Source organism: Daktulosphaira vitifoliae, unplaced genomic scaffold, assembly GCF_025091365.1.
Source record: "Daktulosphaira vitifoliae isolate Bord-2020 unplaced genomic scaffold, ASM2509136v1 Scaffold_1, whole genome shotgun sequence".
In the NCBI taxonomy this organism is placed as follows: Eukaryota; Metazoa; Arthropoda; class Insecta; order Hemiptera; family Phylloxeridae; genus Daktulosphaira; species Daktulosphaira vitifoliae.
This window is the reverse complement of record NW_026099572.1, coordinates 17,556,813-17,569,633: the sequence shown is the minus strand read 5'-3', so window position 1 is coordinate 17,569,633 and position 12,821 is coordinate 17,556,813. Positions and strand designations below refer to the sequence as shown.

Here is a 12,821-nt window from a genome sequence, read left to right as displayed (position 1 = left end):
TTCAAATGGCAAGTCAGACAAAACGAGCCAATAAGAACTAAAGTAACCCTATCGGTTGTCCCGCTTACCAGTATATATATATATTCTTTTCTATTCAATGAATCATTCATGGATTCAACGCAATGAGACGGTAGCATGCAAAGTAACATTGCCCGCATTGGTTATCTGGAGTGTAGTTGCTAATCGTACTCATTTTCGAAACATGGTAATCCTTCCTACTTGGGAAGTTAGGTGTTCAGGGGAAGAGAGCTAATCCATTGTCAAGGGTGCTTGGAATTCATCAATGGGAAACCTGTTCGTTAAAAAGAAACCATTGTCGAAGGACCACGTCACAGCCGAGATTCAAGTACGAGACGTGAATAAAATTAACCTTCTAGTACTGAAGAGGATGATTATTGTCAGATGTAATACAATGATTACAATCCGCTTTATTCTATTCTTATTTCCCACATAGTTTTAATATTGAAATATTGCTTATCTCATTCATAAGTAGGTACTCTATAAACTTTTTTTGCAGTGTACATTGAAATTATCTGAAATATTTGTAATAACTTTCATTTTACAAAAAAAAAAAAAGGAAAATCTGTTATAATTAACCAGGTATTGTTGAATAATTATTTTTTATAGTATACTACTTTTTTTAGTCTTAAACAAAATACATTTAAATTCAATTTGATTAATAAAAAATAAAAAAGTTTTATTTTTATTAGTTAACAAATGACCCAAACATTTTTTGATAATACAGAATGATTCACTCTTCATGAACTACTTAATTAATCAAAAAATAAAAATAATATTGATGGTTTTTTTAATGATTTCTTTTTAGTTCAATGTTTTTCTTAATTTATCAATCATGAAGTACTTTTTATGTCTATCCCTGATATCTTATAAAGGTATCAACTTTAATTTTTCAAATGATAATACATAATTAAAAAGCTTATTTATTAGATAATGATCTAATTAAGAAAATGATTGGTCGATAAATACGTTTGGACGAGTTTTTCAGAAGTTATCAACAATTTAAAGTAATGATTCGAGTAATGATGCTGCTATTGTTATAATTGTGAGACAAATTTTGTTTTTAAGGGTCTTGTTAAAACCGCCTTGATTAGCAAGGGAAGTTTCAGAATTCAGAAAAAATAAATTTATTTATTCTATTTTAAAAGATTACCCGATATTTAATAATTAAAAATTCAGATAGATGCCAGTTTTTCATCAAAAACTATTTGCTCCATAGTAAGTTAGAAATGTAAGTAAATTTAGTTGATAAAAAATTATCTCTATAAAATAGACAATTAAGTTTTCTGAAACATAAACATAAGACCTTATGTATTGAAATGTTGTACAATTTTAATAACTATAAAATGAAAAGTGATTACATAATTATTTAATTAAAAATACAATCTAACAATTATTTTACAATATTAATGATAAGTCATTTTGAGACTAATTTACAAATACAATTATTGAAATTCGTTACTTATCGGAGTGTACAATGATTTTTTTTTATAAGATTCATATTATACATATTAACACATGGTGTGTTAGGAACATTTAAGCATAATTGAATGATAATAATCATATGAATTTCACAAAAAATGGGCAGACTAAGTGGATTCAAACATAAATAATTTATACAAAAGTATACTATAAAATTTAATGTTAATAAACTTTAAAATTATTTTTCAAAAATTAAGAAAGTCAACATGTTAATTCTGACTTGGCAAGTATTTTTATTTTATAGTTAGTTTTATGCGTGTGTTCTCATTAAACATATCTTTAATACAATTAATATTATATAAAATATAATAATTAATTATTAATTATTAATATTTATGTTTTTGTATATTTAAAAAATTTGTCTATAAACATGAATAGTAAAAGTACTTAAAACTAAGATTTAAGATAGTTTAAATAAATATACATATTTTTTTAATATTTTAGTTAATGTGGAAATTGTAAAATGTATTTTAACCCACATACATAGAAGTATTGGTCATAGTAGTTAGTTACTCCTGAAATCTTTTGTATCAATGAATACACATTATTGATATTTCAATGTTTTTTTTTTGTAATTATAGTATACAACTTAATACATTTTGATACTTAAAGCTTATTTATTATAAAGAAAAAAATTTATTGCTAATATAAAAAATAATTTTAATGTAAAGAATAAATACTTGAAAAATAATGTCATTAATGACATATAAAAGAAAAATATATTTCGATAAAAATTTAAGAACATAATTATTATTTAAATATTGTTTTAATATTATTACATAGATACACATGTTATTCAAATGTATAAATTTCATTATTAACATACATGTAATTGTTACAAATATTTTAAAAGAACAAGAATCCATTTTTATTGCTAGCAAATAAATCCATAAATACATTTTTTTATAGAACACAAAATTATTTTTAAGCATATAATATATATATTAATATAACCACACAAACGTTTAAACCAAATATCTATGTATTAATAATTTTTAATTTAATTTTTGCTCATATAATTTATTATGTGAGCAGTGTAATTTGTCTTTACAAATTCCGGTAGCTTTATTTACCTCGTATTATCCTCTCAGTTAATACAAACTGACAAAAAATACTATAATTTGATTTTTTCAACTAGGTATTTCGTCTTTTTTCTCGCATATCAATAATAACTATTATCAACGCACAGTGATTGCGATTAAAAAAATGCTTTTTTAGTAAACATGCGAGTAGGAAATATTTTTTCTTCGTGACCTGAACTAGTTGGTACGCCTAAGTCCATTAGCACTCTGTTATTACGCGTTGTTAACTATAATTTTTTCTTTTCCAAACCTCTGGAAATTTAAAACTTTTATCTAATAATTAATATTATTTCATTTACCCCTACTGTTTTATTAAGTTTGCCTAAATCTTTAATTTTTCTGTCATGCTTAAATAACTATGTCTCGATACTATTGAGGTAAAGGGGATGCTAATTTATAATTCACAAGAATTAACATGTATTAGGGGAATTTGTGTTTGCTGAACATATGGGTCTCTAAAGCAATTTTTTTTAAATAATAAATACATAAAACATATATAATATACATATGTGCCCAAAATCTTGTTTTTCTAACAATAAAGACAAAATAACAAAAAAAAAAAAATTAGGATTAAAATTATGTGGATTTTTTTTTTTTTTATTATTTTACTAAGTGAAAACAGGAGTTCTCATTAAAAAAAATGTAATTTAATTTAATGTTTTTATCCCTGAAGAGATAAAAAAAATTATTTGACTACAGTGTATTGGTAAGTTTTTTGAACCAAATAATTTTTCACTCTACAAAAATGTTCAATATATGCTCATAAAATAAGTGTTTTATCCAAAATCGATCACTCTGTATATATTTTAAGCATAAAAAATATCAAGTTTTATATTTAAAACTTTTTTTAGTATAACATAACCTTTGTTATATTACCATAGATACATTTTATAATAATTTCAAGCATTCTCATAGTGAAGCAGTTACTTTTCAAACAATGTTCACACACAAGAGTGTTTTTTTTATTATTAGTCATAAAAGTGACCCATTTTTATAAATTGTTATTACTATAGAACATAAGTGACCATTGATGTCGACTATAAAGGTGTGAAACGGTAGCCATTATATAGTCTTTGTTTGAGTATGAAAATTCTGTACTGAAGTGGTGTCTACGATAATAAAGATCGGATATCCGTAGGAAGCCGTCACGTGAACTGAGAGGTCAGATTTTTAAAAGACCACGAGACCTTTTGGGAAAAAAAAAACTGTTGGTCAGCGTATCGTAACTTGAGTACTTAAGCCCTTGTACACTTAATGTATTATCCGCTGTGTCCGCGTGCATCCGCTGGGGAGTTGATGACACTCGACAACGGTTAAAATGAGTGCACAAATCCTGTGTGAGACTAAAAGACAGGTCGTAAACATGTATTAACCAGACGTCTGGATTCATTGGTGTCTTTTTCAAATGTTAATAAAAGGATATTATGAAATAACAATAACAATAACGGTATAAAAAGAAACTATTACATGAGAAACGTTCCACTACATTTAACCTCAATTGTAATAGCCTGATAAATGCATGAGCAACTGGTGTAAAAAATTAAGAACTCGTTCCACAATGTGCCGATTAAAATGTGTAATACAATAATACCGTATGTGTTTTTCACCCTCTGGCAAAAACGCAGACACTTATTCCATTCCTATTGTTGTGTTTAAAAGTAGTTTGAGGTCGGTCAACGGAAGCAATATTTTTTTTTAATGTCATAGTTTGCTAAAATGTTGTGAAATTAATTTAATTTCTCCGTCCACCACGGAAGGAAAAACGTTTCTACATTTTTGCCATGCCATTTGACAGAGACCGATTTATCCTCACCGCCTCTTTCTCGGTGTTTTATCACCCCTTTCCCTCCCAGACGGGTTTAATGACAGCAGTTGATTGATGCGGGTCATACATCACCTGAAAGAGTGCCATCAATTGCCGAGTGCTCACCTCGTAGTGTCGCGTCGCCTCTTCCACTTCCTCACGAGACGTCACGTCTCTCATGCAAAATTGTACGCATCCCTATGATTTATACATACGTTTTTTTTTTTGTGCTAAGGTTACGAGTAATGGAGAACACCACCTGCTCGACAACGCATCCATCAAAATCCCATCGCTCCGACCGCTGCCATCATCGTTGCTCTTGGCGTTGAGGAAGGAATAAGTTACGGGTCATCAATGATCCAAGGCTATATTGTTGTACTTTATTCGTCGAGTTCTGCTTTTTTTGTAAATAAGTTGACGTTTAACGTCACCGCAATGATTAATGAGTATTCGCCCTGAGCTAAGAGCTACTACACATGAACGCTTAAATTATTTATGTTATTGTTCTAACTAAGCTGTGAGCGATAATTTGAAAAAACATTTTGCACTCATTTTATTTGATGGTATTTTTTATACGCAATAATTGTGGACTGTCTGAGATGTACAGTCAACCGTTAATTTTTTTGCATCGATTATTTCCCGGACGATTTAATTATGGCAGTCAGTAACAATGCCAAATAGTTTAATTTTAATAATATATTTGGTTTCGATGGCATTTCCTAATAAGAACGGTACAATCGTTCATAGTATTTAATGGAACACTACAGTAGCTACACAAACTTATAACGTTTTCTCCGTGTAATAAATCACTATTGTAGACATGACAATTGTGTGTTATTAACTCGTCCTTGACAATATCAAGATGGCAAATCTCGACGCGCATGTGTACCCATATACTGTGTACTCGGCATTCCATTACTTTTATTCGCATCTAGTAAGAACATTGCAACACTTACCGTCACATCAACATAACCCTGGAGCATTGTTAAAGTGCTAATGGTAAAAACTTGTGTGGTAGTTAAATACAAAAAATAATCCATTCCTTGGGTTCGCGAAACACGTAAAAGACCCAATTCATTATCACGAAAAATTTGTGTACAATTAAAACCAAAATGATTTCAATGATTCACATTTCACATGCTGTTTTTTATCGGCAAACAATTACAAGGGTCAATAAAATGAAAATAATTACTTATATTATTTTGAAACCATTGAATCTACCGAATGGACTGCACCGGCTGCAGGTTATGACCTTTATAAAGTGTATTATGTGGTTTATGTTATTTCCGATTCTGTAAAATGAAAAAAATAAATAAAAAACAATGCATGTCCAACAAATACAATCGAAAGCTGTCTGCGTGTCTATTTTATGTAAAAAGATTATAAACCAGCCTGTAGTTGAACAATAGTCAGAATACGTTTACATAATAATAATATGATTAATACAGTGTTTTCTTTGAATAAATAAATTTCGCTATAATCAAACATGTTTGTGGGTTTTACAATCAAAGCATTCTCATTGATAAAACATACTCTATAGAGAGCTATAAGCGACAACAATCAGTAAACTCAACGATTTCATATGGATTAATCAAATTCTATAAATGTGTATCCGATTATCAATTTCTTGTGCTATAAATCATAAGCGTATAATTTTAATACTATCAAATGACATAAATATGTTATAACATTTGATAATATCATTCATTTTGGCTATGGAAAAGGACGATAAGATGAGGTTGTCATTAATGTAGTACAATTACAATTTGTTTTAAGTTCTCTATGTATACTTGAGTTAGTGATGACAGGAAAACCACAAACTTGAGTATTGAAAATAAAATACAATTGTTATGTGGGTATAAGTAGACTTGAGTGTTAAAAATAACTGTTTAATAAGCACAACTAGATGTGTTATAGTCCTAAAATATGCTTTTAAATTTGCAGCTATGTACAAATTCAGATTTTTTTACAATATAATTAATAGATAACATCGGCACCATGGTCGGTATTACAACCACGATATCTCATCGTTCTGTTTTTAAATTTTCTTAGCTTTACTTCATGAGAAAATAATGAAGTAATTTAAACTGTTTCAAACTAGTAGCATTTAGTTTTCATTAGCACTATTTTATAATATGATTATGAAAATTATTAATATTTGATATTACAGTGCATTGATAAGTGAATAACATATTTAAGAGGTGTTGGTCAACCACCTACATGATGTACAAAGAAAGGAGACTTTTTTTTATACGATTAGCGCTATAATAATAGTAATAAATCAATCCGTAATGAGTTTAACGGTATGTTTTAATATTACTATTGGAACGTATTAAAAACATTTAATACTAAGTATGTAGGGTAAATTTAAAGAGACTCCAGAGGAATATATACGAAGACAAGGTAATTATAAGGCTACCGGTAGACATAGACTGTAATGCATTACGATGATAATAACCATAATTATGATAAGGATAATAGAGTTTATGTGCATGTGCGTGAGGGTATAACGTGTGATTATCATAATATTAATTACCTACCACCAGTTGATTACCTACTTTTTTTTATGTTCCTTACAATTTCATTTTCTTTATGAATGTCCTGTCGTCGCGATAAACATACGCACGCGTAGCAGCAATAAAAGGACGAGTTGAGAGCAGATAAAAAAGCAATATTGCAGTAGACAGTTATTTATTATATCTTCATGTTTATTTAAAAAAACTCACAGGTATAAAGCCTTTTTTTAGACTATTAACATAAATCTTAATTAAACCGCCGTGAAATTTTACGACTTCGTACACCTTAACGATGTACTGGTATTTATTTCTTCTGTCGGACAAGACAACAGTAAACAGGCAATATTACACATTCTAACATACACAAGCTGTTAATACTAATATTAGCACTGCAGACATTAACACTGGAAGTCGAAACACCGTATTTAGATATTCCATTAAGACGCTTCTTTACGTTTCAGTAATAGCCAACTTTTTGTGTTAGTACTACCAGTAATAGCTAAAAATAATATATTACTGAACTTAATGTTGTAATAAGAATTATAATTTTTTTTATGTAAATATGTATATATTGCTTTGAATTTTCTATTATATTATATCCGTTAATGGTTCATTTTCAAGAGGAATGAATTTTTTCAACATTATATATTATAAAAATGCATAAAATTTATACTATAATATTTAAAGTTCATTAACTGATTGACAGTAAAAAAAAGATAAATAAATAAATTCACGTTATAATTATATTTGTAAAATACACCTTTATTCTATTAGTTTGAAAATTAAGAATTTAAAATTAAAGTTATTTTACTCAAAGAAAGCAAATGAAATACCCAAACGATAATTCACCTGTTCTTTTCCATATGCACCGTAGTTTAAAATCAAATGTGTTATAAAAAAAAAAAAGCTATAACGAAAAATGTTTACAACTATTTTTAAGTTATTAAAAACCTATACATAAATGTCTTATTGTACACAAACTTATTATAAAATTTGAGAAGAATCAAACTTCAATGTTTATTATAATTTTATGATGTGACAAGTTAAAGAGTAATATTTTTTTGTCATTAATTTTGCTAAACAATTACTTAAACCGTATTTAATCGAAAAAAGATTATTTTTTAGAAAATATCATTGAAAGTTTTTGTTTGTACCTAAAGTAAATAACTTTTTTGAAAGTATTAATGTTGGTCTGACAAAGTAAAATATTAATTCATAATAAAAGGTTATATTTAAACGTTATTTAATAAGTAACGTTTATACTTAATCAAGAATAGAATATGCAATTATTTATGCATCATAGTCATTGTTATACAATACGTTTGCTTTAAAATTTTAAATGTACGTGATAAAATAAATAACATTGTTTCCATGAAGCTAGAAAAAGCTCTTAAATAGTGTATTAAAAACTAATAAGTTACGGAAAAACAATAATTTTTTTTTATAATTTTGCGGTACGGATCTTTTTAAATATTACGCATTTATAAGTTTATGTCATAAAATCAAGTAAATAACTTTTAACATATTTTTACGATTTATATTTTATAATTTAAAATTAAAACATGGTATATCATTTATATTCAATAAAATTTAAAAATTCTTTATAACTATTATGATTTATTAACTTTATTAATACATCATAATTTCTGAGTACTTTGGAAAAAAATAGATGTTTAAATATAAATTAGTTTAAATTTAATTTTGTTTATAATTTTTCTTTACTGTTAACAGTAAATAGAATCGATGCACCTATATCTTTTTAACTGAGGATTTGAATAATACACATGAGTTAGTGATTATGAAAAATTATACATAAGTTATTCTATATTTGTGGGAATATCTAAAGTACTCCTAAATGACTAAAGTGGATAATCACTGAATATCTACAAATAGCTAAAAAATTTCCAAGATATTTTCTATTATTTGAATATATAGTCTGTTCAGTTAGTAAAGAAACAGGTTTGTATTGTTTTCATTGTTTGTAACAATTGACCTATTTGCTTACTTACTGAACAATCTGTATATTTTAAGAACTATAATCTTATATTTCAGGTTATCAATATATCCTATTTGATAAATTTCCACTACTATTGATTCATAAATGACAGCTCTATGACTTATAAATAGACAATTGAACATTATTTGTCTCCTTTTTATTTAAATAAAATTAAAAATGGTATAATCAAGATTTTAATACTCAAGAAAATGTTTCATTCCCATAAACATGTATTATAGTGCTCACGCCTTTACAATAGTTTACTTATATCTTACAGATATAAATCTTTCACTTTTAAAACTTTACTTTATTACTAATTGAAAGTGCTAATTTTTGATTCCAATGAAAGAAAACATGTTTTGAATGAATAAGTCATTTTCAAAGAATTATACAATTATGCAATCATTAGGAGTATTATATAGTTTTATATTGAATGTCTAAAATCGAAGACTTATATAAACGAAAACAAATCAGGTTATATGAAATATTGTATATAGCATTCTTCAATTTAAGTAGTTTATTATATTTTAAACATATTTATTTAAATTTAAAAAACGTTTAATTTAACGTTTAAACGTTTAACATTTTATAAATGTTTCATGTAATGTCAAATAAAATAAAAATTGTTTGATCCATTTTTATTAAATAAAAATTATTACAATTCTGTAGCTTACTCATTTATACTGTATAATTTATAAAGTTTACTACTCTAGTTCTTGATGATTTTTCATGAATAATCTTGAGATTAAAATTTAATTAATTTTACTTAACCATTGTAAACATTAATTTTATTATAAAAAAAATTATTCCTAAGGGTAAATTTTAGGGTTAACTTTCTATAGTTAAATCCTATTTATTTATTTTTAATCGTCCCAATCCTTAAATGAAGTATGAGTTGCGGTCAGGCATATTTTGAGGTTGTTAAATCCGATATACTTCTTTTTTTTTAAATTCGAGTGAATAACTTTTGCTGATTTTCACAAAATGTCATCTAATGCATTAAAAAAAAAAAAAAGAATTACTCAAAATATTCCTATTTAGAGGACATATTCATCCGATTTATCGTTGCTGGATCAATATTACTGCCTACTATTTTATTTAAAGGAGATAATTTCAAAAAGCAATTTTTGACGCAGCAAGGCTATCTCCGTACATCATCTTTAAGTGCTTTGTGAAAACGAAATTTGAAGCCTTCGTAAATAATAAGTGACTTTGATTTTTCACTACAAATAAACTTCATTATAGCTGAATTCAGATTAACAGTGTAAGTGTAAAATGCTACACTATAATATGAACGTTATACTATAAGGATTTAAGTAACTAAAATAACCCGGCATTTAAATTTGGGGTATTTATCATTTATTTAATTGTTTATTTATCATTTAATTACCAATTAGTAATTATCTTAAAAACTAGACGTGACGGCAAAAATCTGAAGCCATATACGGAGTCATCATCGAAATTAAAACAAAATTTTATAGATAACAAAATATCTGTTGTCCTGTATAATTTATGACAAATTCGTTGTCAAGGATATCGCTAAAGCNTATTAAAACATAATAAAACAAAATTTTATAGATAACAAAATATCTGTTGTCCTGTATAATTTATGACAAATTCGTTGTCAAGGATATCGCTAAAGCATCTTTATGATATAATAAGAACCATACTTTTCTGTGTCAGCAAACAATACTTATTTCACACGAGTTAAACGTTGAATACTTAAAATAGATTCGTCAAAACTTTGACTAACTTTTTCTCATAGATATGTACATGATATAGTCTTTCCAAACAGGTATTTTTATACGTTATTCGCACGTTCTACTCTATGCTTTTCCAGCGTACATCCGGTGCAATGATTTTTAGTGAAGACGGGTCAAAAAAACGACCATGTTGGTGGCATCACGAGTAGGGTGCATGCATATAACCCGTGAGGACGTCGCGTCACACACAAGGCAAGTCACGATGACAAGGCTAATACGCAACGACGTTTCACTGAAATGCTGAAAAAACCTTTATTATTCTTCTGTCCTCCCCTTTATTAATATATATATATATATATATATATACCATATGTGCTTGTATGTATATAAAATAATATTATTATTATTATTATTTTGGTCTTAGAATACACTCGTTCATGTCCAGGTGTAAACGTCGGGGATGTTTGAAAACGTATAAATACCGCCGACAATAATAAATGACGATGACTGAGCAAAGCACACACACTGCATGATGATGATGATGATGATGATGATGGGGAGGAAACGACGTTTCGGTTAATTACACGCGGGTTTGACGTGCCGACCATTAATATAATTTCCCCTTGACGAGGTCCCGCCTCCGCCAGTGCGGAGACCGTTGATAGAAATACAGAGGTCGGTCTTTAGTACATATACGTGTTTAAAGTAACAGATTCTTTCTTGTGTAACGAACAAATGAGTGCAGAGAGAAGAAAGATATAAAGAGAGCAGCGTTAGTGAATTAATTAGGGCGACGATAAGTGTATAGGTTTCACAAAGCGGTCATGGACAGACGATACCCACAGCATGGTATCACGTGTTAAAAGATATCTGTGTGCATTATTGAGTCTTCTAATGTTTATACATCCTAATTTTACATTTATTTATTTAAAAATTTAAATAAAAAACCAAAGGAATATAACAATGAAAACGTATTGTTGTAACTTTTGCAGTTGATAAGACAAATATAATGTTTATTTGTTTAAATATTATAAATATCAGAACTTTAAGAAATTTAATAAATTCGAATCATAATATCTATATTTATTTTTTTACATTCTAATTGTTATACAATATGTAGCTGACATCAATATATTTCTTGGCAAAGTTCAGCCCACAATTCACAAGTGTTGTATAACTTTAGCTCTAAAAAATATTCGTATAAATCTGCTGGATGCGTATTTAGGCTGAATTCAACTTTTATTCAAATGTGACAAAATGTTATTGTTTTGGTCAACAAAAAGAAATTCCTATTGGTTAACCGGAATGGGAATACATAATTTCTTGACATTGTTCATTGTATTTGTATTCGCCGTAACTTCATTTTCCGGTTAGTAATTGGCCAGCGGCTGCATCACAATGCGACAAGACCTTTTATATGACCGGTAGAGGAAGACGACCACTGCGGGAAAGGGACTTTCGAAAAGCTTTTAGCATTCCCCGTACCGGTGAATTATGATTTCCTGCCTTCCCAAATTGCCCTGTAAACGGGCCAGTAATAATAAACTGCGTACACATTTATACACTCGCTCTATACACACATATATATAATATAATATGTGCGTGTAATTCTCTCTTACCAGCAACGATAAATTCCCCGGGGAGTACAATGTGTTTTGTCGTTCTCGCTGATGACTTGTATTCGAGCGTGGAGAGTTGTGTGCTTTTACATTTAGGTGGGAGGAAAGTTTTTTTTATAAAATTGAAAACCTTTTTCACCCACTTGGTGTCTTTCGGTATACATGGCGACTATACCAAAAGGCCTATTAATTATGTTGCCTGTATAGCATTGTGATCGCTAGTTTGCTAGACCATGGAAAGGTTAACAATACTGCTCTTTCAACTGCAAACCGACACCCCTAAAACTTAAACTAAGTGCTGCGTTTACGAAAGTGAGCTATCCCATTTGTAAGGTGTTTTGTACTTGGTTTGTTTTGTAAAGTTCACCATTTTATTACCGAAAGAGTGGCCGGATAGGTACTCCTTTTTACTGAGCTCAATTATCTTATTATTAGCTTTCTTGCTTTTTAACCAGTGATTTACCATTCCCCACAATGAACCTTAAACTGGTAATGCAAGAGTAAAATAATACCATTTTTATCATAGTAAATAATTTTTAAGATAAATTATATTTAAGTCGTCTTAATGAAATTTTTGTATCATTAAGATGTCAAAGAAAAT

The 12,821-nt window shown here is 28.2% G+C and overlaps 1 protein-coding gene across 1 annotated transcript in view; it reads left to right on the top strand.

Moving 5' to 3' along the window:
- LOC126910485 (soluble calcium-activated nucleotidase 1-like) overlaps nucleotides 1–12,821 on the top strand; it is a 219,825-nt gene that overhangs the window by 49,080 nt on the left and 157,924 nt on the right. The gene's annotated exons all lie outside the window — the stretch shown is intronic.